This window comes from Macaca thibetana, chromosome 17, assembly GCF_024542745.1.
Source record: "Macaca thibetana thibetana isolate TM-01 chromosome 17, ASM2454274v1, whole genome shotgun sequence".
Lineage (NCBI taxonomy): Eukaryota > Metazoa > Chordata > Mammalia > Primates > Cercopithecidae > Macaca > Macaca thibetana.
Genome location: NC_065594.1, coordinates 73,271,654 through 73,295,737, shown reverse-complemented (window position 1 = coordinate 73,295,737; position 24,084 = coordinate 73,271,654). Strand labels below are relative to the sequence as shown.

Here is a 24,084-nt window from a genome sequence, read left to right as displayed (position 1 = left end):
CTGCATTAGGTACTGGGTCACAGGGGGAAACAAATCAGGCATGGTTTCTGCATTCACGTAGATTATAGTACAGGACAAAGAAGGACAGTGTTAAAACAAGTGAACACAAAAAATGAGATTACAAATTGCAATAGGAGTATGAAGAAAAGCACCACAAGCCCTTCTAAGGGCTCACTCCCAGTTTCAGGCACTTTCAGGTTTTCCGTTCAGAACACACACCATCAAGGACACTCCCCCTGGGCATTTAAGATCATGCACATGAAAAGAGAAAGAATGAGAGACCATGGTGAATGTGAGAGAAATTCCTTGCTTGTGTGCATGTGTGTGCGTGTGTGTGACAGAGAGAGAGAGAGAGAAAGACAGAGGTAGGGAGAGGGAACTGGTCACGGTAACCACTGAAGAAAGGTTTCTTCAGTTTCTCTTTCTGGCCTGAGATGATTATTTGCGAAACACTAAAAGATTGGTATCATGGAATACCATTAGTAGCCAGTGGGACTGAATCGACAAAAGCACTCTCTCAAGACAATTGTCTAATATGTAGCCAAGTACACAGGCTTTGCCCTCAGATAGGCTCAATTTTTAATCCCAGTTCTATCACCTCATCATCTTGTGATCTTAGAAACATTAGTCAAGTCTTTGGAATGCAGATAGTAACTCTCTGCCTCTTGAGGGTGATGGGAACACTAAATGAGATAATTCATGTCAAGTATTTGGCATAGGACCTGGTTTAAATTATAGCAAGTGTTCAGTACATGCTAGCTGCCATTAATTAATGATTATTCCACACATGCCATACCCTAATACAATGTCCTACTTGAGACAAACCCAGGACTCACCTGGCTATTGCTCTAGCTCAGGGTACGGGGTGCAGATTCATAAGCTACAGCAGACTACTCATGTCCTCAACACTTCTCCCTTGCTACAGCCAGAAGACAATAAGAAAGAAAATGAAGATGTTGCATAGTTGATTTCGGAAAAGACAAGTGGAGTTTGTGGAATATGAAACAAAGCACACCACTTCTCAAATCACCGTTACTCATTCTGAGCAATCCCCAGAGAGCAATCCATCTCAGGCCAGATCCAAATGTGACTCCTTAGTTTGAAAACTCTGCAAGGAAAGCTTAATGGGAGAGACTGTGATGAGATTTTTAAACATAAAAAGAACATACGCTTTTGCTTCAGTGGACTTGGTCTTTCTTGTGGGTGGTTCTATTAATATGCTATCTTTCTCTCTGGTTATATTACTTCATTATCACTCCATGCTCCAGTGTGTTTTGGGACTAATTCAAGGTGTACTGAAAAGCTACTGCCTCAATGCAGTTTGAAAGTGCTGAAATGGGGGCTGGCACAGAGCAAACCAGAAGGAAACCCAGAACAAATTTACTATTGGCAGAATCAACACTGGTTCCAAAGTATTAAAACCCTTAGTTTCATATAATCCCTTTCAGATACCTTAGCAGCATCTTACACTGTTAGGAATGCTGCCAGTTTGTGCTAAGAATATACATTTCACACTCTGTACAGGGTCATAAAATACCATATAATTATACTTGGCAAAGGACATGCTTCTGAGCTGAGTAGGACTTTTCAGGGAAAAAAAAAAAATAGCTTTTGAGCAAAGGAAAAAAAAAAAAAAGAGGAGGGAGAAAAGAACATGGTTATCTAGTCAACAGTGGGAACAAACCAGACAACTGTAGGCTGTGGTCACCTGGAAAGCCTTACATGCTTTGTGTCCTGTAACCCAGCACAGTACCTGGCACATACAGGGTGCTCATTTTGTGAAGAAAAGACCCTAATGAACTTTAATTCCACTAGCAAAAGAGATTACAGGTACAAAATATAAGGCAATTAAAATGTCTTCCATGGTAATTATTTACAAATAATTCCCTAAAAGCAAACAACCCAATTTCAAAATGGGCAAAAGACATGAACAGACATTTCTTCAAAAAAGATATCCAAATGGTGACTCAGCACTTGAGAAAATGTTCAACAGTATTAATCATTAGGGAAATCTAAATAAAAACCACAGTGAGATTTCACTTTACACTTATTAGATGATTATCAAAAAAAAAAAAAAAGGGAAGAAAATAAGTGTTGACAAGGATGCAAGGATGTAGATAAGTTGGAACCTTTGTACACTGCTGGTGGAAATGGAAAATGATGGACTGAATTGTACACTTTAAATATGTGAACTGTACAGTATGTGAATTATACCTCAATAAGGATATTTTTGAATATAAATAACTCAAAATCCTTAAAATAATTATATAATTAGATCCAGTAATTCCTCTGGGGATCTATCCCAAGCACATCATCCAAATATAAGTATAAATGTTTATCAAAGTATAGTTTACAATAGTCAAAGATTGGAAACAAATGATGAAGGATAATTACAAATGATGGCTTAATATAATTAAATTCATATTCTAAAGAATATTTAGTATGTAATCCTATGCTTTGTTTTACCCTTAAATGAAAAATGTAGGATAAAAAGTTGTATAACAAGGGCAGGTTGTGAAATTTTTAAAAGCATGTGCATAAAAAGACTGGAGATGGAATAATAACAATAATAGTTAAATTAAGGGAGTACATATGATGTGATCAGCCACTATTGTAAGTGTTCTATGTTATAAATTCACTTAATCATCACAAGAACCTTCTGATATAAGCAATCTTATCATTTCCATTGTATAAATGGGTAAACTTAGACCCGGAAAGATGAGATAACTTTCCCATTGTCCTTAAACTAGTAAATCACAGAACCAAGATTTAAAGCCTGGCAGCCTAGTTCCAGAGCTTATAGTTGTGTTATTTATTCATTTATTTATTTTTGTAGATGGAGTCTTGCTCTGTTGCCCAGGCTGGAGTACAGTGGCATGATCTCAGCTTACTGCAACCTCCGCCTCCCAGGTTCAAGCGATTCTCCTGCCTCAGCCTCTGGAGTAGCTGGGATTACTGGCGCCCGCCACCATACCCGTTTAACTGTTGTATTTTTAGTAGAGACAGGGTTTCACCGTATTGGCCAGGCTGGTCTAGAACTCCTGACCTCACGATCCGCCCGCCTCAGCCTCCAGAACTGCTGGGATTACAGGCGTGAGCCACCGCACCCAGTCAGTTTTATTATTAAAAGGTTAATAGTGAATTCCTATCTATGGATAATTAACTTTTTTAATTCTTTAAATATTCTTAAGTTCCCTAACATTTCTACAATAAACACATGTTTCATTACTAAAAAATAAATAAAAACTAACAACTTCAGATGACCTTTACCATTGTGTGTTTAGCTCAGGATGGGAACAACAAATGCTGATACCGGTAGGTCAAGTTCACCTCTACCTCAATTTCTTCTCCAGGATATAAAGTAGGTGTAAAGGCTAAGCTTCTTCTCCCAAACCATACAGGACAAGTTCCCCAAGGCATTTATTTTCCATCAGGGATAGCTTAACACATGACTCTTCCTTTAGCTTGGAAAGTAATTAAAAGTTATACTTTTCCAGTAAGACATCTAAAATTCCCTAATGGCTTTCTGCCCACATTGTTGAAGTCTCTCTTCCACCTGCCATCATGCCTAGGTCGGACTCTCCTAAAAAGTCCGAACAGCTGCAGAAGCTCTTCATCGGAGGACTGAGCTTTGAAACAACCAATGAGACATTGAGGAGCAATGGGGAACACCTCCCAGACTACCTGGTAATGAGAGATCCAAACACTCAGGGGATTTGGGTTTGTCACCTATGCCACCGTGAAGAAGGTGGCATGGAAGGTGGCACAAAGTGAATGGAAGAGTTGTGGGACCAAAGGGAGCTATTAAGGTTCTCAATGACCAGGTGCCCATTTAACTGTGAAGAAGATATTTGTTGTTGGTGGCATCAAAGAAAACACTGAAGAATGCCACCTAAGAAATGATTTTAAATACTGTGGGAAAATTGATGTGATTGAAATAATGACTGACCAAGACAGTGGCAAGAAAAGGGGCTTTGCTTCTGTAACCTTTGATGGCCATGATTCTGTGGATAAGACTGTCATTCAGAAATACCGTCCTATGAATGGCCACAACTGTGAAGTTGGGAAAACCCTGTCAAAGCAAGAGATGGCTGGTGCTTCACCCAGCCGAAGAGGTCAAAGTGGTTCTGGAAACTTTAGTGGTGGTTGGCAAGTGGTTCTGGTGGGAATGACAACTTTGGTCACGGAAGAAACATTAGCAGTCACGGTGACTTTGGTGGCAGCCATAGTGGTGGTGGATATGGTAGTAGTGAGCATAGCTATTATGGATTTGGTAATGATGGAATCAACTTTGGAAGTGATGTAATCTGCAATGATTTTGGCAATTACAACAGTCAGTCTTCAAATTTTGGACGCATGAAGGGAGGAGACTTTGGAGGGATAACCTATGCCCCTGTGATAGTGGAGGCCAATACTTGGCTTCTGTTTCTGTACTGTGGAAAGCGTTAAGTTTGTGTTCTTTGGAAAAGTGTAGAACATTCCAACAAAGGGTTTTAATGTAGATTTTTTTGTACCCTTGCTGTTGATTGCTAAATGTATTAGTCTGATCATGATACTGAATATATGTGTCTTCTAAAAAATAAATAAATAAAATTGCCTAATGCCACATGGAGAAACAAGACCAGAGTCACAGTGGAACTTCCAGTGATTACTAAATGACTCTGAAGGGTTAGAGTAGAACAGATCTTAACTCAAGTACTTGCTTTTCTACCTATAACTTGGTCTGCATTACTTCAGCCTTTTATCCTATATCTATAAAATGGAGGAAATAATTATGGACCTATCAGCCTCACCAACTTGAAAATATGTTTCATTAACTTTTAAGTTTGTATTACATTCGAATAAAAAGCAGGAAACCAATAACGTAAGAAAGGAACTATCAGGGGTTGATGATGACATTGAGGTAATCACCAAATGAATGCTTGGAGTAACATTGTTTTCATTCACTTATAAAACAATAAAGGCAATAACCACATAATCACCAAGGTTCCAGTTCCTTCAATAAACATTTATTGAATACTTACTATAATACGTGTGGGGTTCTAAGCCAGATAAAAGAAACCTAAGAATGAGTAAGGCTGGGCCCCTTTCTAAAGGAACTCATGGTCCAATGCGGAAGGCGTGCAAGTAAATGCATGCTGATGATCAAATTCCATGAGCTTCATTACAGTTACATGCATAAAATGCTATCAGGATACAAAAAAGAAAAATATATTTTCTGGTGAAATAAAATCACAGGTAGAAATAAAACTTTATAGAGGTAGTAACACTTGAAAGAATCTTGCAGGAGCAATTTCGATGTTTGGAAAAGTTAGGGGTAGGGGTTCCATTCAGGAGAACATGACTAAACAGCATGAATGTGAGTTTAATATCAGAGATTACTAAAATGAAAATATCATAAAGAGAGACAACTCTTTTTTCTTTAAGTTCCACCGAAGTTTACTGAGTCTCTGCTATACATAGGCACTGTGCCAAGCCTTGCTATATAAAAAGTGAGGAATAAGAAAAAAAATTAATGTTGAGGTTCTATGAACCACAACTCTTAACAGAGAGTGGGCAGGGATGAAGAGACAGTGTTTCCAGTGGCAGCACTATATCATGGGGTCCTGAATGCTCCATTCTCTAGGGACAATGGAAGATACTGAAGGTCATTAAGCAAAAAGAATATGACAAATTCTAGGTGGAAAATTGAAGGAATTTGGGGATGAGCAAAAAAAAAAAAAAGAGAGAACAGGTCTAAGTCCTTATTGGTGCCTTAGCTTTCTAACATACGCAACATATATTTTCAAGCTTGGGATTTAATCACAAGCAAACTAGCATTTTAAAATATGTCAAAACTGCATGTTGTATTACTAAAATACTTGGTACTCTGGCAACACTAATGTTCTCAAATGGGTCACAGAATTATAGCAAATGTGGTCAGGTGCAATGGCTCATGCCTGTAATCCCAGCACTTTCTGTGGCCGAGGTGGGCAGATTACAATCACAAGGTTAGGAGTTCGAGACCAGCCTGGCCAACATCGTGAAACCCCGTCTCTACTAAAAATACAAAAAATTAGCCAGGTGTGGTGGCGGGCGCCTGTAATTCCGGCTACTTAGGAGGCTGAAGCAGGAGAATCGCTTGAACCGGGAGGCAGAGGTTGCAGTGAGCCGAGATCATGCCACTGCACTCCAGCCCGGATGACAGTGAGAGACTGTCTCTCTCGATCGATCGACAGATACATACATACATACATACATACATATAGATAGATAGATATAGCAAATTTAATTAGCAATAAATGATTCGGCAGCATAGAAAGTTATGCCCTAAACTCCAAGAATCTTCTGTATGAAAACTACAGGCCAAGACAATTTTGATATTATGAAAAACAATCAATATTTGCTTAAAATACATGGGTTTAGATTTTAAGGCATGGAAGAATGTAACAGTTAATCACACGTATCTTCCCAAAGGGTTTAGTGAAACTTGACCTATCTCTTGCCTGTGTTGTGCATGTGGGTTTAAAATAACTACGATAATACTTTATGTAAAAAATATTTCACTATGGATAGTGAAAAAGTGCCGGGGAAAAAAGAAACATTGCCCATATATTTAATTTAGTGTTTTATATTCTCTCCCTGACCCTCTGGTTCCCCAACTTCCAGCAGGAAGTATGATGCTGAGCCATCAGTATGTGCAGAAGCTAAGGGTCCTTTGGGAATTCCTTTCGTAATTTTCTAATTGTTAAAATCTTGCATTGGGGTATTTCTGCAAATTAGGAGATCTATTAGCTAGAGTAGAAAATCGATAGTTAAGGGGCCTCCTTAAGGCAATGCTGATGAGTTTATAGAAGAAACAGCAACTGCACTTTGTGCAAATATCTTTTAAGAAAAGGCAGGATGGAGTTTCATTCTTTCTGAATGAGCTCAATAAAGTAAAAAACAATTAGGGGGACCAAAAATCATTGGTAATGATTGGCTGTAGTTGCCAGGCTAATGTTGCAATTGGAACTGAACCTTTCAATCTGGTCACAAAGCAGCCAGTATGATGAAAATTGCTGAGAATATGCTCTTCAGTTATTGAATAGCAGTGTAGACGTTTTGTTATCAGCTTAATTGAATAGGATACAATGAAGACAGAGAGAAAAGGATATTTGAGACTCCAAGATTTCCAGACACCTAAGCCTCCTATATCGAAGTGGTATTCTATTTTACTATAAATCCTGATTTAAGAAAACTAAGAAGTTGTTTCCTACAGAGTACCATCTGGCAACAGAGCACCTTCTGTAAGAGAGCTGGGTCATTTTGCTGATGTATAGCTCAAAAAATACAGCTCAGCAGCTGAGAAACTAGACATTCAATAACCCCCCATCCTTTTTAACTGTCAAAACACTATGAGGGTCCATCTATAGGAAAAAAGCAAAATATATGTATTAAAAGAATCTGCAGTAACTCATCTGCCAGAGTGAATGTAGCCAATGAAACACGCTGTCTTGTAGCAAGATAAGGGCCCCTTAGTATAGGACATTAAATCTTAAAAGCTAAGAAAAAGAACCCTGAGAAATGAAAATCCACCCCGAGGGGTGGCAGAATCATTAGAAAAGTTGAAACTCAAAAAGAGCCATGGCAAGAAGTGCAAGTTGAATTATGCTTAAATGTTTTCTCCTTAACAAAACAAACGCATATGCTTGTGTATTTATCTTAGTATCTTAAAAGGATCAAATTAAAAATGTATACTGTACAAAGTAACACTTACTCCTGAAAGGTCTTTCCATTAGTGTACAACCAAGTCGTGGATTTATTTTCCTGAAAGCCAAAGCATATTTGAGAAATATGGCCTTTCTCCAGTGACCAAAAGTAGCTGGCATTTGTTATCAAGGCTCACAATCAGTCTGATCCAGGTAGACATCAGTTATGGGGAGTGACATTGGTTGTAATTGTATCATTTAAAATCTTTCTACTATGTCCCTGAAAAAGGACAAGTTAAATTTATAGTAAAGTTATGGCTTAGAAGATAGTTATTAGACTTGTAGGAGAGGATAATCTTTTTCTGAATAACATTTCATATTCCCTATGGTTCTAAATTACACTGCTCCTAATTTAAATGGCACTATATTATTATTATTATTATTTCTGGTATTTTAGCACTGCTCCATGATGAACTCCCTTTTTTCTATATCATTATAACAAACTTGGTGATACAGCACATAGCAAAGTTGGTAAAAGTTCTTCCTTGATTACCAGGCACACTACCCATGATAAAGCAGATTCTTCCCCATAATAAAAGACACATCGTTTTTATTTAAGTAGTCACAAAAAGATCTCAAGGAGGAGACCAAGAGAACTGTGATATACTGGTGACTTTCCACAGAGTTTATATAAAAACAGCAGTGACCTGAGTGGCTGTGAAGGTAAATGCCCTTATAAGGAAACAAAGAATTAAGACACCAATGTCCCCAAGATTTTTTTTTTAAATCACAGTAATTAAAGAAAAAGGGGGGGGGGGAAACTATACATGCAAACTGACAGAAGTCTATTTTTAGCAAATATATTTTGGACACATATCATTAAAAGACAATAGAAGATCAATCTTCTGAGAAAAAAAAAGGATTTAAAAATATGGCTTTAAAACATTGAATAATGTATGTGACTTAGCAGACACCCCAGAAATGGAAACTAAATGCCTTTAAAGTTCTTGGAGCTACTTCCTGAAAATTCTTAGTCTCTTTCCATTCCTGCCCAGAACACATCGAAAGGCAGCAAACTTCATCCATTTGATGTGTTTTTGAGTCTTAAAAGCTACTTCACCACCTCAGCTGGGTCTCCAGAGTACACAATATTGAGGTCCCATTACCTTTTCATTGTCTCTGTAAGTTCCATTATAGAAAAGGAGAAAGTCATAATGTGATAGACATTCACCAGCAGTAGAAAGACAGAGCTGAGCCCTCATAAAGGTCTTCTTTCCCTCCCACTGGTCACCCCTGGTGCTTTGACCTTCCTTCTCCATTAAAGTTCCCAGAACTGTTTACCAATAATCTTTACTCAACCCTAAGAGGCAGTTTGGAAAACTAAACCTTCTCGTCAAGGGAAAAAGAAAAAAAAAAATAGAATTTTCATTTTCCACCTCATCTATCTTCTCCTCAAGCAAATTTGGTCTATTTTCCTCCTCTGTTTGTCACCCTCAAGTTCCTCTTAAATGCAGCATATCCCCATATTTAGAGATCCAGGTTTCTGGTGGAGAAAAAAAAAAAAAAATGACTGTCTCTCTTTCCACAATGTTAGGCATCCCACTCAAATTACATATCCTGTCTAACTCTTGAAATTCATTAGTAAAAGCAAGCAAAAATCACTATTCCTTTAAAGTCTGTGACCCAGGAATATCATGCGCAGACTCTTATTTTTTGGGAGTCAATAATTAAATGTAAAAAAATTCCCATCCTTCTAAATTAGAGGGCTTAACAATTTGTCCCAACTGGTTTTCTTTTCCTGATGGTAGACATTTATATGTAAACAAATAAATAAATGTAACATGATTCCATGCTGATTTCCCTTTACTAAAAGGAAAAATATATATAGTAAACTACCTGTGAGTTTGTGTGTGTGTGTGTGCATATATATATATAAATGTACATTTTCAACATATATTAAAGGTAGTATATATACACATTCTGTGTATACATATATACATATATGTAAATGGAAGCATTTACATACATTCATTATATGCAGCACATATATATATATATATATATATATATATATATATATATATTTGTTTTTGTTTTTGAGGGTCTCGCTTTGTCGCCCAGGCTGGAGTGCAGTGGCGCGATCTCGGCTCACTGCAAGCTCCGCCTCCTGGGTTCACGCCATTCTCCTGCCTCAGCCTCCCGAGTAGCTGGGACTACAGCAGGCGCCCGCCACCGTGCCCAGTTTCTGGTTTTTTTTTTTTTTGTTTTTTTTTTTTTGTATTTTTAGTAGAGATGGAGTTTCACTGTGTTAGCCAGGATGATCTCAATCTCCTGACCTCGTGATCTGCCGGTCTCAGCCTCCCAAAGTGTTGGGATTATAGGCGTGAGCCACCGCGCCTGGCAGCATATATTTTTATTCAGTCATTAGTATTTCTAGCAGTAATTAGTATTTCTACCCATTCACCCTTCTAGCTACTTTAGCTCTAAGATTTTCTTTTAATTCTCTTATGAAACTCACCCAATAATAATCATAAATCTCACCCCACATCATTACAACAAGCAAGAATACCGCAGTTCAATAGATATCCTAATACTGTTTTATCTGTGTTTAGGGCTCAGCCGTGTCCTATAATTTCTTTAAAATAAAAGAGGAAGGGGAAAGAAACGAGGTATGAATCACTGGTTTAACCATGGCGACATGGTGCATTCACTGACTCACTCACACACTCATAAGTTCCTTGAGCATTTTGCCAAGCCCTTTCCTAGATGTCAGGAAAATAGAAGTAAAACCTATGAAGTTATTGTCCTGAGGGAGCTTACATTCTAGTGGTAGACAGATAATAAAGGAAGGAATAAACATAAAAATGTATCAGGTTTTGGTAAGAGCAATGGTGAAAAATGGAATAGAATAAGCTGAAAGAAAGTAATGCGGAAGGTAGGAGAGGCTATGCCCCTTACAGAGGTCAGGTGAGCAGCTCTAAGGAGGCATCATTTGAGTGTAAGGCCACCTTTTAATCTGGCATTTACCTGAGCTTGAGAGAAGTCTACTCTATTCGGCTTCATTGGTGACCTTAGTCTGCCTCTGAACAGGTGTAGCATCTGGGGGAAGCCTTCGTTGAAGGTGAATGATACTGCCAGGGCAAATGATCTCTGTCTCTTCATTCAGTATCAGTTGCTTCTGTTCAAAGTTACTTGCCAGGAGTCTGAAGAAACAATCTGACCCCCCATGGGATTGAACTTGAGCCCTGCTTGGGTAAGCTCATGGACCAGGCACACGGAGACCCAGAGAGATGCTTCAGGTCTCAGGAAGGCAAAAGGCTTGAGGTGATACTGGATTATCAGCCAATAAATGTGTAGACCTCCTCCCAAACTCAGGATGCACATCCTTAAAGAGTATCGCTGGGCACTGGTCAAAAGCTTGCACACCGGAGCCAAGAAGCCTGAGGTTTAAATAACAGTTCCCTTGCTGACACCTGTATGTATTTGCACAAGTCAGTTAAGCTTCAATTTCATCATCTCCAAAGCAGGGGCAATCATATCTCATTCAAAGACCTGTTGTGATACAAGATTGCAGAGTATAATGGATGGAACTTTGGCAGAGTTCCTGTCCCATAAAAGAGATATATAGGATGATGGTTCAGATAGTCATATGTGATATATATATAGGGAACGGGGACCAAACTAAAATTGTTAGTATAAATAAAACTGATAAAATAGAAACTTATATAAATACATAAAAGACAAACATCCTTCAAGCTAGAACCTCAATCTATGCCCAAGAACCTATCACTTCAAGCCCAGTAATATGAAAAAGTGATAAATTCAGACCACATGTGGAAACGTACTTCTTTCAGAGTCTCCATCACAAGAGTTTGGTTGAGCAAATGTTTAACAGCATTTTACAATTAGATGAAATCTTTCCATATTAAATTACGTTCTCTTACTGAATGTCTATAGAGATCATTTGGTAATTTGATCTTCCAACAATCCTATGAATCAACTGTCTTTATCCCATTTCCCATCTTATTTTTAGAGGCAAAGCATTGAGAATCAATAGCTTCCTTAAAAGTTGACAAAACTGGAATTAGGCTGCAGCCACAAAAAAGAATGAGTTCATGTCCTTTGCAGGGACATGGATGAAGTTGGAAGCCATCATTCTCAGCAAACTAATACAAGAACAGAAAACCAAATACTGCATGTTCTCACTTATAAGTGGGAGCTGAACAGTGAGAACACATGAACACAGGGAAAGGAGCATTACACACTGGGGCCTGTCGGGAGGTGCAGGGGAAGGGGAGGAAGAGCATTAGTACAGGTACCTGGTGCATGCGCGCCTTAAAACCTAGATGACGGGTTGATAGCTGCAGCAAGCCACCATGGCACATGTATACCTATGTAACAAACCTGCACATTCTACACATGTATCCCAGAACTTAAAGTAAAATAAAATAAAATAATTGGAATTAGGAAAAAAAAAAAAAAAGAAAGAAACCATCAAGTCAGTCATCATAGTGTGAGATATGTTGTCTTCTCCTCCAAAACTAATGTCCACCTGAAACCTCAGGATGTGACCTTATTTGGAGATAGGGTCTTTGTAGATGTAATTATAGATTTAGTTGAGATCATGCTGAACTAGGGTTGGCCCTAAATCCAATGAGAATACCCTCAAAAGTGACAGAAAAGGACAGAAGATGACACAGGGCAGGAGGTTGTGTGAAGACAGAGGCAGAGATTGGACTGAAACAGTCACAGGACAAGGCATGCATAGAGTTGCCATAAACTGAAACAGGCAAGAAAGGATTCTACTCCAGAGCCTTCGGAGGAAACGCAGTCCTGCCCACACCTTGATTTCTGTTTTCCAGTCTCCAAAAATGTGAGAGAATAAATTCCTGATGTCTTAAGACACCACCAAGTGTGTGACAATTTATTGCAGCAACCACGGTACAATAATACAGTGATTTTCCACAATATTTGCATGCGTTATGATGACTTCTACCAGCCACGTTTTCTTTCTCATATGCCCAAAATAAAGCTAAAGAGGAAAGGATGTCAGAGGCTCTTTCTGGGCCAGTTACCATTTAAGAAGCTGGGTGGATTTAACCATGTTTCCTGCAAGTGACTATTGACCCTTGTTGTGCACTATTAGTGTAGACACTAACATGAAACAAGATTGGTTCCCGTGGGCCATGCTTCTTCCATAAATTTTATTCCTGACAAGAGGAAAAAGGCAGGATTGCAATTGCAAGTGTTAGAATGGTCTGGGGAGACATCGTAGGAAACAATAAACATTATTTTAAAAAGCTTGAAGAGGAGAATTATCTACATCGAAACAGTGCTGCTTCTGCAGTAATGTTTCTCCCTTCCATTTAAGGACAGATACATTTTCCATGACAGCTCTTAATAGCGTCTACAGTTATTCACTGAACTTGCCCTCAAACTTACAAAGTAATAAAAGGATAATAGCATTTGACTGAGTATAGTGGATAGGTGGGCTTTTTTTTAACAAAGTGGTCATTTCATTCCCCCTGTATCCCGGATTACCCGGTAAGGGTGCTCTATGTTTCAGGGACTGAGGAACAGCAGTCATGGATCTTTCATCTCTGAAATGCTATTGGACCCTTCATTTATTTATCCATAGAAAAGGAGAATATTTTTCTCATGAGAGAATACATCCATGTTAGCCAGGTGTTTAAATGAAAATAGTAAAACTCTGAGTCTGTTGGGTTGAATCATACAAATTGGCCAACATTCAGCCATGTTGAATCCAAAATGGCAACTATATAAATTGCAATATAAAATTATTTTTTACTTATTACTATTTAAACTATAATTACAATAGGGGGACTAATCTTAGAAACAAAATCTGGGGAGAAAACATTCATTAGAAGCCTGTAACTATGGTTTAGGCATTAGAGAAAGGGAGGAGCCACAGTAGGGAATATAAACTGAAAGGCATGTTCTCCAACAGTCATTTCTCCACATGTTTCAGACTGTCGACTTAAACATGAGTGAGTTCTGAATCCTGTCCACTTCTTTCTACCCCTACTGCCACTGTTTGGGCCCCTGGCCTGTGAGGAGTTGTCTAACAGTTTCTCCACATGCTCTTTAGGTGCCCTCTAATCCATTTTTTCTGCAGCTGTTAGAAGGAACTTTTCAAAGCATAAATCACAGAGATTAAGTCACCCCCTGCTTAAAGCCTATCAAGGGCTTCCCATTACTTTTGTGCAACTCCAAAGCACTTGCCCCGGCTTATGAAAGGCGGCATGACAGGGCCCCTGCCAACCTCACCCATGGCATCTCCTTCCCCTCCCTCCCCTTCTCCCATGGTGTCCACTCCTCCAGCCTCACTGTCCTGCTCCCAGTTTCTGGATCACACCCACCTCGGAGCTACCTTCAGTGCCGCAGCTCTCTTTGCATGTCTGGTTCCTTATTCTTCCAATTCCCTCTTCTTGTTTTCCCAACCCAGGACTGTCTCCCAGTAACATTTTTATCTATCACAGCACCCTGTTTATTCCTTAACATCCTTTTCCCAATGTGTTTATGTATGTGTATTTGGGTTTGGGTTACTTGCTTATTTGATTCCCTTCTACTGGTCTCTCCAGCAGAAGAGAATCTCCCAGAGGGCAGTTACCACGTCTGCTTCCCTCAACATGGGATACCTAGCGCCTAACACAGTGCCTAGCACAAGGTCAGCACTCAGAAGATGCATTTTTGTATGAATGAACAAATGATTTAAATTTAGGAAAATATATGCTGAAAAAAGACAGATTTTCTAAACCATGGGAGGGTATCTCGTACCACAGTAACAACACGCCCAACTTGTTTGTTATCTGATGGTATGAAAGTGTTCATAGACATATGTATTCATACCTCTTCTTCTCACCACTCAAATCTTCAAACACTAAATATGCAAACAGTAATTAACTTCTTACTATGTCGAACACAATGTGCAGTGTCACTCAAATCAGTTCAAAGTTTTAAAGAATCATTTTCTTTCATCACTATATCTTTCTTCTAGTGCATTATTTTACAGTTACAGATCTTTGTGTAGGAAGGCAAATTTTATGAGTTTCACCTCATACTCTCCACTTTAACTCATTAATTCTGTTAGGAATTATTTATAATTATCATCATATTCATCGATCCAATCACGTTACTAATCTGATTATCAACCAGAATTAATCTGTTTTGCCTTTTTTTTTTACAAAAAAAAAAAAGGTTTTCAGGTTGAAACTCATAATGGAAAAAATATCTAAAATAAAATATGCTCGCATATCTTTAGAAAGAAAGTTCATGATCCCCTCACATAGGCCACTCATCCCCTTTCTCCTGACTTCCTTTTTGTCTCTAAAGCAGGATGTAGCCACTTTAAAAAATATATATTAGATATCTGAATAAATATCAATCAAAAATATTTTAATAATAGAACTAAATCCAGAAAGTATGCTTTAGCATTCTAAATCACTTTTCATAAAATTTATTTTATTATCAAATTGTCTTCATTTTTCTCAATTAGTTGATGTATGAATCTAAGAAATATCATAAAATAACTGATATAGCTTTGGTATGATCCAAACCTTTAATAAGTGAGAGAACACTAAACCAAGATTATAGTGTCAATTGCCAGCATTCATTTCTTAACAATAAAGGTGAAATACAATATATTGTTTTATAAAGGTGAAATATAAATATAGTTTAGGTACCAAGACTAAATAAAAAGGAAGAAAATATGATGGAATATTCAGAAAGAGTGAAAACAAACGTTTAGCATAATTAAATAAACTTCAATATAAAAGTTCCAATTCCAAAGGGTAAAATACCAGAAAACTCAAAGTGTATTCAGTCTCCCTATTAAAAAAAAAAAAAATTCTTGGTTTGCATAATACGTAAGGGTCATAAAACAGGTTCTTCTCTTAGTAGCATGATTAGGGGAAATTCAGTTTCCCACCACTATCCAAAAATAGCTTTAAAAAATGTCATGGTCTTCAGAAGGTCAGTATTAAACTATATATAAGTAATGGTAACTAGAAGAGAAATGAGAAGCTGGGAGCCAAACTTTTTCAGTACATCAATAGAGAGCTCAGCTGGGCATAATGGGTCACGCCTGTAATCCCAACACTTTGGGAGGGCAAGGCCGGAGGATTGCTTGAGGCCAGGAGTTCCAGACCAGCCTTAGCAACATGGCAAGACTCCCTCTGCAAAAAAAACTCTTTTAAAAAATGAGCTGGGCATGGTGGTACACATCTGCAGTCCCAGCTACTCCGGAGATGGAGGTGAGAGGATCCCACGAGCCTGGGAGGTCAGGGCTGCAATGAGCCATGTTTGCACCACTGCACTCCAGTCTAGGCAGCAGAGTGAGACCCTATCTCAAAAGAAATACATGGAGATTTGTTTTTCAGATTAGTTAATCGTCAAGATGTTAGGGAGATATCAAATGCACTAGAGATATGGTTTCAAGGAAAGCTGGAAAAGTCTACCACTCCTCAAGCAAACATTTAGGGCAGATATCACCATTTGATCATGGCAGCCTTTCCCATTGATCTGAGCTGTAATTTCAAAATCTTTCCACACAGGATTCTAGACCACAATTATGGATTGATTTGAACGCTTGGAAATATGGTACCAACTTTTATATCAGAGGAATGAGAGAGAGAAAGGATGGGTAGGGGTAGGAGAGAGTGAAGAACTATGTACATAGAGAGAAACCACCAAAGGATAAGAGAATGAAGAAAATATTGCTTTGGGGAAGTAGGGACAATGTATAAACTATTGAAAAGGAAATGAGATAACCCCAAAGATCAGCTTAGCATTATTCAACATTTCTTTGAGAAACAATGCTAGACATAAAAATGTAATTTGTTTCAAAAGATATGAATGATATTCCCACCAATAAAAGTAATAGCATAATGTCAATTTTTAAGATGTACAAATGCACAGTACCTTTTATGTCTTTATAAGATTATTTGATTGGCAACATAGCTCTAGAAACCTAACGATTCACAAGTCAGATATTTCCTTTTCCTCAGCACTACTGCAGAAATTATAACAACATAATAGCCAATGACATTCTCATAAAATCATGGGCTAGATAATAATAATATAAATATTAAACTATCCTGTGGTACCAAAGTCATTAATACAAAATGGAGAAAAATTCTACATTAACTATGATGAAGAATTATATTAAATCAATTGAAAAAGCTGAAGTCAATTTTTAAGTTAAAAGTGATGCAGTCCTAATTTGAAATAAAATTTGTGAAATATTCCCATTTAAATCAATAATTAATTACAATACTTAGGGAGGAATAAAAATGAATGGTCTATTATATCATTTCTAGGATTCAAGATAATTAGAAAGCCTGATGTTAAGTGTCTATTACAGTACACTGAACAGTTACGCATGCTGACATCAAGTTAGATTACAACACTAGTCAATATCAGCACTAGGAATTAGTCAAAAATATCACTTGGAAGACTATCTGATGATCTCGTACAAACTTTGGACAAGTTGAAATCTTTTCCTTTATTTAAATTGTATAATAAGATTTCAAAATACCTGTATATTTATTAAATATATATATCCATTAAAGTAAATTCAAATTGTACATAGGTTTTTGTTTTCCTAAAACTGAAGTATTTTGAATATTTTCTCTGAAGAAAATCTTAAAAAGTAACATACTTTAAATGATCAGTTAAATCCCTGGAATTATGACTGGTAAGCAGTCAGCAACAACATGTATGTATCAGTAGATTGAATTAATGGGTGGATGGATGGAAGAAAGAATGAATGAAGCAGCGTGGTGTGGTGGAAAGTCATGATAATAGAAGTTAGGTGGCCTATATTCTAGTGCCACTTATGTAAGTAACCTTGTGGAATGACAATGGGAATGTCAGTGAAATCCATTGTACTTCAGTTTCTTCCTTTATGAAATTAGAAAATTGAGCTAGGTGATTTACGAGATTTCTGCCATTGCAATGATTCCATGACACATTCCCAGGTAGAAGGCAAGTCTTACCTTATAAATGCCCCAGTGAGAGATGTTGTCCACAAGCTTCTCTAACTAAGGCAACACAAACAATGCTCAATTCTTATTTCAGTGACCTGAATATGAGCTAATAGTCATCCTGGTCCTCTAGAAATCAGTTTGAAGAATTAATAATTATGATTTAAAATTTGGCAAAGTAGACGATGCTTTCTGACAATTTTTCCCTCTTTTTGTGAAAGTGTAGAATATCCATCTCAAGTCAATAGCATCATAAACAACTCCACCCTAAATTATCTTAGTAAAGATTTTGCCTTGAGCAATGATACTATCAGTTTTGAGTAAGATCACAGTGTCCACTGTGTAGAGGAAATAAGACATCATAAACACTGAAGAATAGGATAAATCATAACCTCAGGTACACATACTTATTCTTGTATTCTTTGTCAATATATTTAATGTTTAATATGACAGCTTTATTTCAGTTTATTGTCCTTTAAAAAAATCCATTCAGTTTCTTACTAGCATGCAATCAATTAAGTCTTAAGACTGACTCACAATATATGCTTTCAGATTAAGAATTTAAAATGAGACACTGAAAATAAAATTTGGATCTTAAATAGTTTAGTAGAATGCCAGCCTCTGTGTGAAGAGATTTTAGGCCACTATCTGGAGTTACTCTAGACCAGTCTCTACCTGGAGACAAATCAATGAGCATAGAGTCAGGGACCGATAAATATCTGCTGATTGAATAAATGTGCATGCCAATATTGCACGGGGTGCCTTTGCTAGAGTCAGTCTAAGACAATGAATAAGAAAAGAGAAAAGCATAAAGAGGGAACAGGACAAAGAGAAGAAAAGTATAAGCATACAGTGCAGAGTATTAATATTACCAACAATTTGCCTGACCGCTTTTCCATGACAGTGGCACCCCAGTTCCCTTACCTATATCTAAAGACAGTGACTGGCTATTTTCCACACAATCATCTCTAGATACTGAACCCCATAAGGATTGCTGCGTCTGAGGCAAATCAAAATGCTCTTTCTAAACATTCAACAAGATTATCCTATAAGTTAAAAAAGAATTCCATTTCCTATTCTCTAGATCTTTGAAAACATGAAGAACAATTTAATGAGGAAGTTTCTCTTTACACATCACCCTGGGATGTATTCTAGAACATTTATATGGCCTTACCAATTCTTACATTAATACCTTTATTCCTTTTTTTATTATTATTGTACTTTATGTTCTAGGATACACGTGACCAACGTGCAGGTTACATATGTATACATGTGCCATGTTGGTGTGCTGCACCCATTAACTCGTCATTTACATCAGGTGTATTTCCTAAAGCTATCCCTCTCCCCTCCCCCAACCCCACAACAGGCCCCAGTGTGTGATGTTCCGCTTCCTGTGTCCAAGTGTTCTCATTGTTCAATTCCCACCTATGAGTGAGAACATGCGATGTTTGGTTTTCTATTTTTGCGATAGTTTGCTCAGAATGATGGTTTCCAACTGCATCCATGTCCCTACAAAGGACATGAACTCATCCTTTTTTCTGGCTGCGTAGTATTCCATGGTGTATATGTGCCACATTTTCTTAATCCAGTCTATTACCAATGGACATTTGGGTTGGTTCCAAGTCTTTGCTATTGTGAATAGTGCTGCAATAAACATACGTGTGCATGTGTCTTTATTTCTAAATAAACCATAAATATCAGTGTATTCAGAATTTATCCTAAGTCTATTTTCCTGATATTCCTTGGTCATCAATGCATTTCAGTAAGTGGTTGCATAATTTCTATCTAGGTACCTATCAAATTCTATCTTTATATGTCTCCTGCAATGGATTTTCCTATTTCTTAGGCTTCTAATTTAATTGGCTGAAATAATTTCTGTGATTTAAAACTTACTATATATTTTTCCATTTTTCTCATCAGCAACTTTTAATCTTGATAAGCCCAGACAATAAGAGATATTTTCTCCTGTATATTAAGAGCATAAATAAAATGCAAATACTACTTACCAGCATTTTCCCACTGAAAAAATACCATCCAGCATTGCCTTACCCCTGCTAAGAGATGAACAAAGAGAAACTTGCAGGGCTCTTTTTTTTTTGAGACAGAATTTAAGCTGTTCAACTATTCTATAACCCAAACCAACATTTATTGGCTGCTTCTCTAATTATTTAATCCCAGTATTTTTAAGGATGATAGCACCTCTTTGTTTCACTAATTAGACTGTATACCAATTTGTTATGGTTTATGAGAAATATATGGGATTAATAAAAGTTACATATATTTATTTTCCCACTGCTTAAAAATCAGCTATAAGAGTATTTGAAAAAAAATGCAGCCACTGAACAGACAAGACAATCCATTTGGGTATTCTTTATGGTTTCACTGTATTCAATAGCATTTTATTAGGAGAGATTTCCTAGCCTATATATTAAGGAATTTAAAAAAAAAGTGGCTTGGAAAGACTGCATTCTAGGTTCTCTAAATTTCAGGCATATATGAAATTATCAAAAATGACAATTCATCCCATGTATTTTGATTCTTTCACTTACTCTTCCTTCTCTTGTAAAAGTTAATGGTGCATATATAAGAAATCTACATGAATCTATTGGTATAATATGGATTAAAAATAGATTGTTCACTTATTTTCATCCATCTGCTTCTTTTAAGTTCTTAATAGATTTCTTATATGAATCAGTCCAACATTCTAGACATAATCAACTGAAACTACTAAGTATCATAATATTTAGGATACAAAAGTATTTATGCTGTATAGCCTTGCTTTCAGATAATTCTCAGTCTGATATTATAGACAATAATTTGCTCACTATATAGGTCCTGGGATAAATGGAAAATTATGTAATATAGTCTGGGCTATGTAGTCCTAGCTACTTAAGAAGCTGAGGTGGGAGGATTCCTCAAGCCCAGGAGAAAATACTGTCTCCTAGGGTGCATTATGGAAATTTGTAGGGGCTGACTCTACCTTGTAATACAGTTATTCTTGAGCTATATAATTTATTATATAAGTGTATTTCAAAACTATTTTTTTCTTTATGCTAATTTTTTTTGTTGTTGTTTTGTTTTGTTTTGTTTTGAGATGGAGTTTTGCTTTGCCACCCAGGCTGGAGTGCAATGGCATGATCTCAGCTCACTGCAACCTCCGCCTCCTGGGTTCATGCGATTCTCCTGCCTCAGCCTCTGGAGTAGCTGGGATTACAGGCACCCACCACCACACCTGGCTAATTGTTGTATTCATAGTAGAGACAGGGTTTCATCATGATAACCAGGCTGGTCTCTAACTCCTGACCTCAGATGATCCACCCACCTTGGCCTCCCAAAGTGCTGGGATTACAAACACGAGTCACTGCGCCCGGCTTCTTTATATTGATTTTTTAAAACAATAAGGATAGGTAAAGTCACATATCTAAGGATTTTATGTCAAGATAACAATAAATCATTACCAAATGTTTATTCTAAAAAGGACACTTTGGGTCTGGGGCTGAGAACCACAAGTCTAGAGGGACAGACATGAAAACACATAAAAATCCAGTATAACAAGTACTAAAATATCACCATATACAAAGTACCTTAGGGACACAAAATGGGGAGTAATTAACTGAGGAATTAAGAGTTGTGTTATATGGAAACTGGTCTTTGAAAGTGAGTGGGCATTTCCAGATGGAGCAGAGCAAAGGCCAGCCAATGCTGGAGGAAGAACAACAGAGGCACCATGTTGTCATAGAAGAAACACAGGGAGCAAACAATAGAGCCAGAGGATGTACTGAATATGTCAGTTTGGAGCTAGTGCCTTCTTTCATGCCAAGGGGTTTCATGCTTATCAACTGGGCATTAGGAAGCCATCAGGTAGCAGAATCATTTCTTTGGTCATTTCTGATTTCCAGAATATATAATTATGTACAATCCTTTGCCAGAATAATAATTACTAAAGTCTTAATACTTACATTTTGCTTACTATATTATTTCAAAGGCTTAGTCACTCTGCTACAGGCTTTTAAAATACCTTAGGATGTTCAAAGCAAGGCCATGATTTTGAATGCAAATAAAAAGCAAATTAGAAAAAGAAAGATTGGGCTTAAATCTACGGTGCTATTTCACAAATATTCACTTGAAAATGTTATTCCATAGGAAAACACAACCGATTTACTTGAATTAAAATACACATTTGTATGATTAACTTTTCAAGTCTACCTCTTTATGTCCTTTGTAACAAAAGGTGCTTCTTTTGAAAAATAGACTTCAATTTGGAAGTTTCCCTATGAAATTATGTGGCAAACAAACATTCTCTTTTCTGTAACATAAACGTGTTGTTTATCTCCTATTTTAAATAGAAGATTGGGGGTAAGATCATAACAGAGGATTTAAAATTGGGATGTTCATCAGGAGATACACATGTAAGTATTTATTTGCATCAAACCAAACTGAAGTCAAGGAACTACAGCATTAACAAAAGAATTTTTCTCCCCTAGAACTGCTACTGGGGCACTGCTGCCAACAATGAGGGCTCTAGAGTAGTGGACTTCTTTTTGTTTTATCATTGTTTTTCAAACAAGACCAACGTCCTTTCCACTGTGAACCTTCAAGTCAGGCTGACCCTCCCACCAACAAATCCCTCTAGGGTTCATAAAAGCAAGTTGTAAACTCTAAGAGTTGTCCAGTCTAGGGGATTGTGAAAGACGCTCTCCACCTTCTACCCCTTTCCTGACACTAAACCTTCTTGCACATGTGTCTCATCTCCAAGATGCAGAGTTTCATAACCTCTTTCATTTTACTCATTCCAAGTTTCTGTTCCTGACTTCTTGGACTTTCATATGGATGTGGTCTTAGGATGTCATGGGAGATTCACTTCAGTGCTCTGGTGTTTCTCTGGCCCATCTTTACCTTAAACATGAAGTACCCTCTGACACTCCAGAGCTATTGGGAAACACTCCTTTGTCTTTCTGCACTTGTAGCCAGGCTGAGTTTTGTGAACGAAGATTGTGTATGTGTGTACATTTGTACAACTATGCATTTGTAAAACCATCTAAGTAAGAAATGAAAGTTAAGATAATTTGAAGGCAATATGTTAGAACATAAATTATTTAGTGGGAAAAAGAAAGAAAGGACAAAAATCAAATATACTTCTAAAATATTAAATTAAAATTGCTTGCATATTTTCAGCAATTCATAATATAAGCCTTCACAGAATGATGCAGAAAATAACAGCTGTGCACATGAGAGTGTCTGGAAATGCTGGTCACAGCCAGTACATTTTATATATATATCATTTATTGAGACTTCTCACAAAAAAAGTGAGCAAGAATATGTAAATACAGAAATTAAAGGATGGCTCAAACTGAAAAATGATATAAAAGTAAGTTTTCATATAGTTACTAACCACAGAATACAAGCCAAAATCACACAGTAATTAGGTCTGCAATTAAAGATGTCTAACCAACATTTACAAACATGTCGGGTGTTCTGTTCTTGCAAGCCTTGTCTATCTTACTGTTAGGGCTCTGATGGTGTAGAGATGGCTATAACAAGCACAGACAAAGCAAAACAGAGGGCTTCACAGGAGTTCAATAACTGTGATACTATCCACTGTCTAGGGCAGTTTTTGAGCAGAATTAACCTGCTTGATATTAATTATATAAACCCTGACTTTGTTTCACTATAAAGATGGAAAACCCAATGCTGAATGTGTTTTTAAAATTAATTTTCAATATCTAGTACTGTATTCACTCCCTTTTATATGACTACATGCTTTAAAATATGGATATTGTGAATAAAAGAGGCTGGGTTACGTGAGTTCACTGAAACCAGCCCATAATATCTTGACTTTTCCTAATTCTGGGGCCCAAAATAACAACATCCAAGATAGAGACTGATGTTCCATGAACGGGTCTCCTCTGACCTTGCTACTTCCACTCATGTTTAGACAACATTTGCAGGCAGCCTCAGGAGCACACCTCCAGCTTACTCCATGTCGTCTCTGTCTCAGCAAGCTCTCTCCCTCATCAAAACAAAAAAGTGTGAGATGCATGATCTATTGCACAACCAACCAACTGGACTCCGAGGCAGTCCACCACCATTTGTTGATGTTATGCAAACAAATCTTTAGAGTTATTTTTAGTTTTTAAAAAACCGTTATTTTTACTCTCAAGAATGAACAGAGAAGATCCTGAGATTCTTCCATTATATATTTTCCTCTTGCTTCAGGAAAGTTACAAATAGGGAAGAATCACCTTTCTGGCCTCCTCCTTTTATCCAACTTCTGCAATCCATTGCAGGGAAGTCTTGAAATTAATTGGCCTGGCACAGGAAGCTGTCATGAAATCAGGGCCAAGGGAAGCAGGCAGAGCTGCCAGGAGTCCCTGCCCACTCTGCGGTCAGGTCCCTGTTCTTGTTGTACA

At 37.3% G+C, this 24,084-nt stretch overlaps 1 protein-coding gene across 4 annotated transcripts in view; it reads right to left on the bottom strand.

Moving 5' to 3' along the window:
• GPC6 (glypican 6) overlaps window positions 1–24,084 on the bottom strand; it is a 1,170,736-nt gene that overhangs the window by 996,498 nt on the left and 150,154 nt on the right. The window lies entirely within an intron of this gene.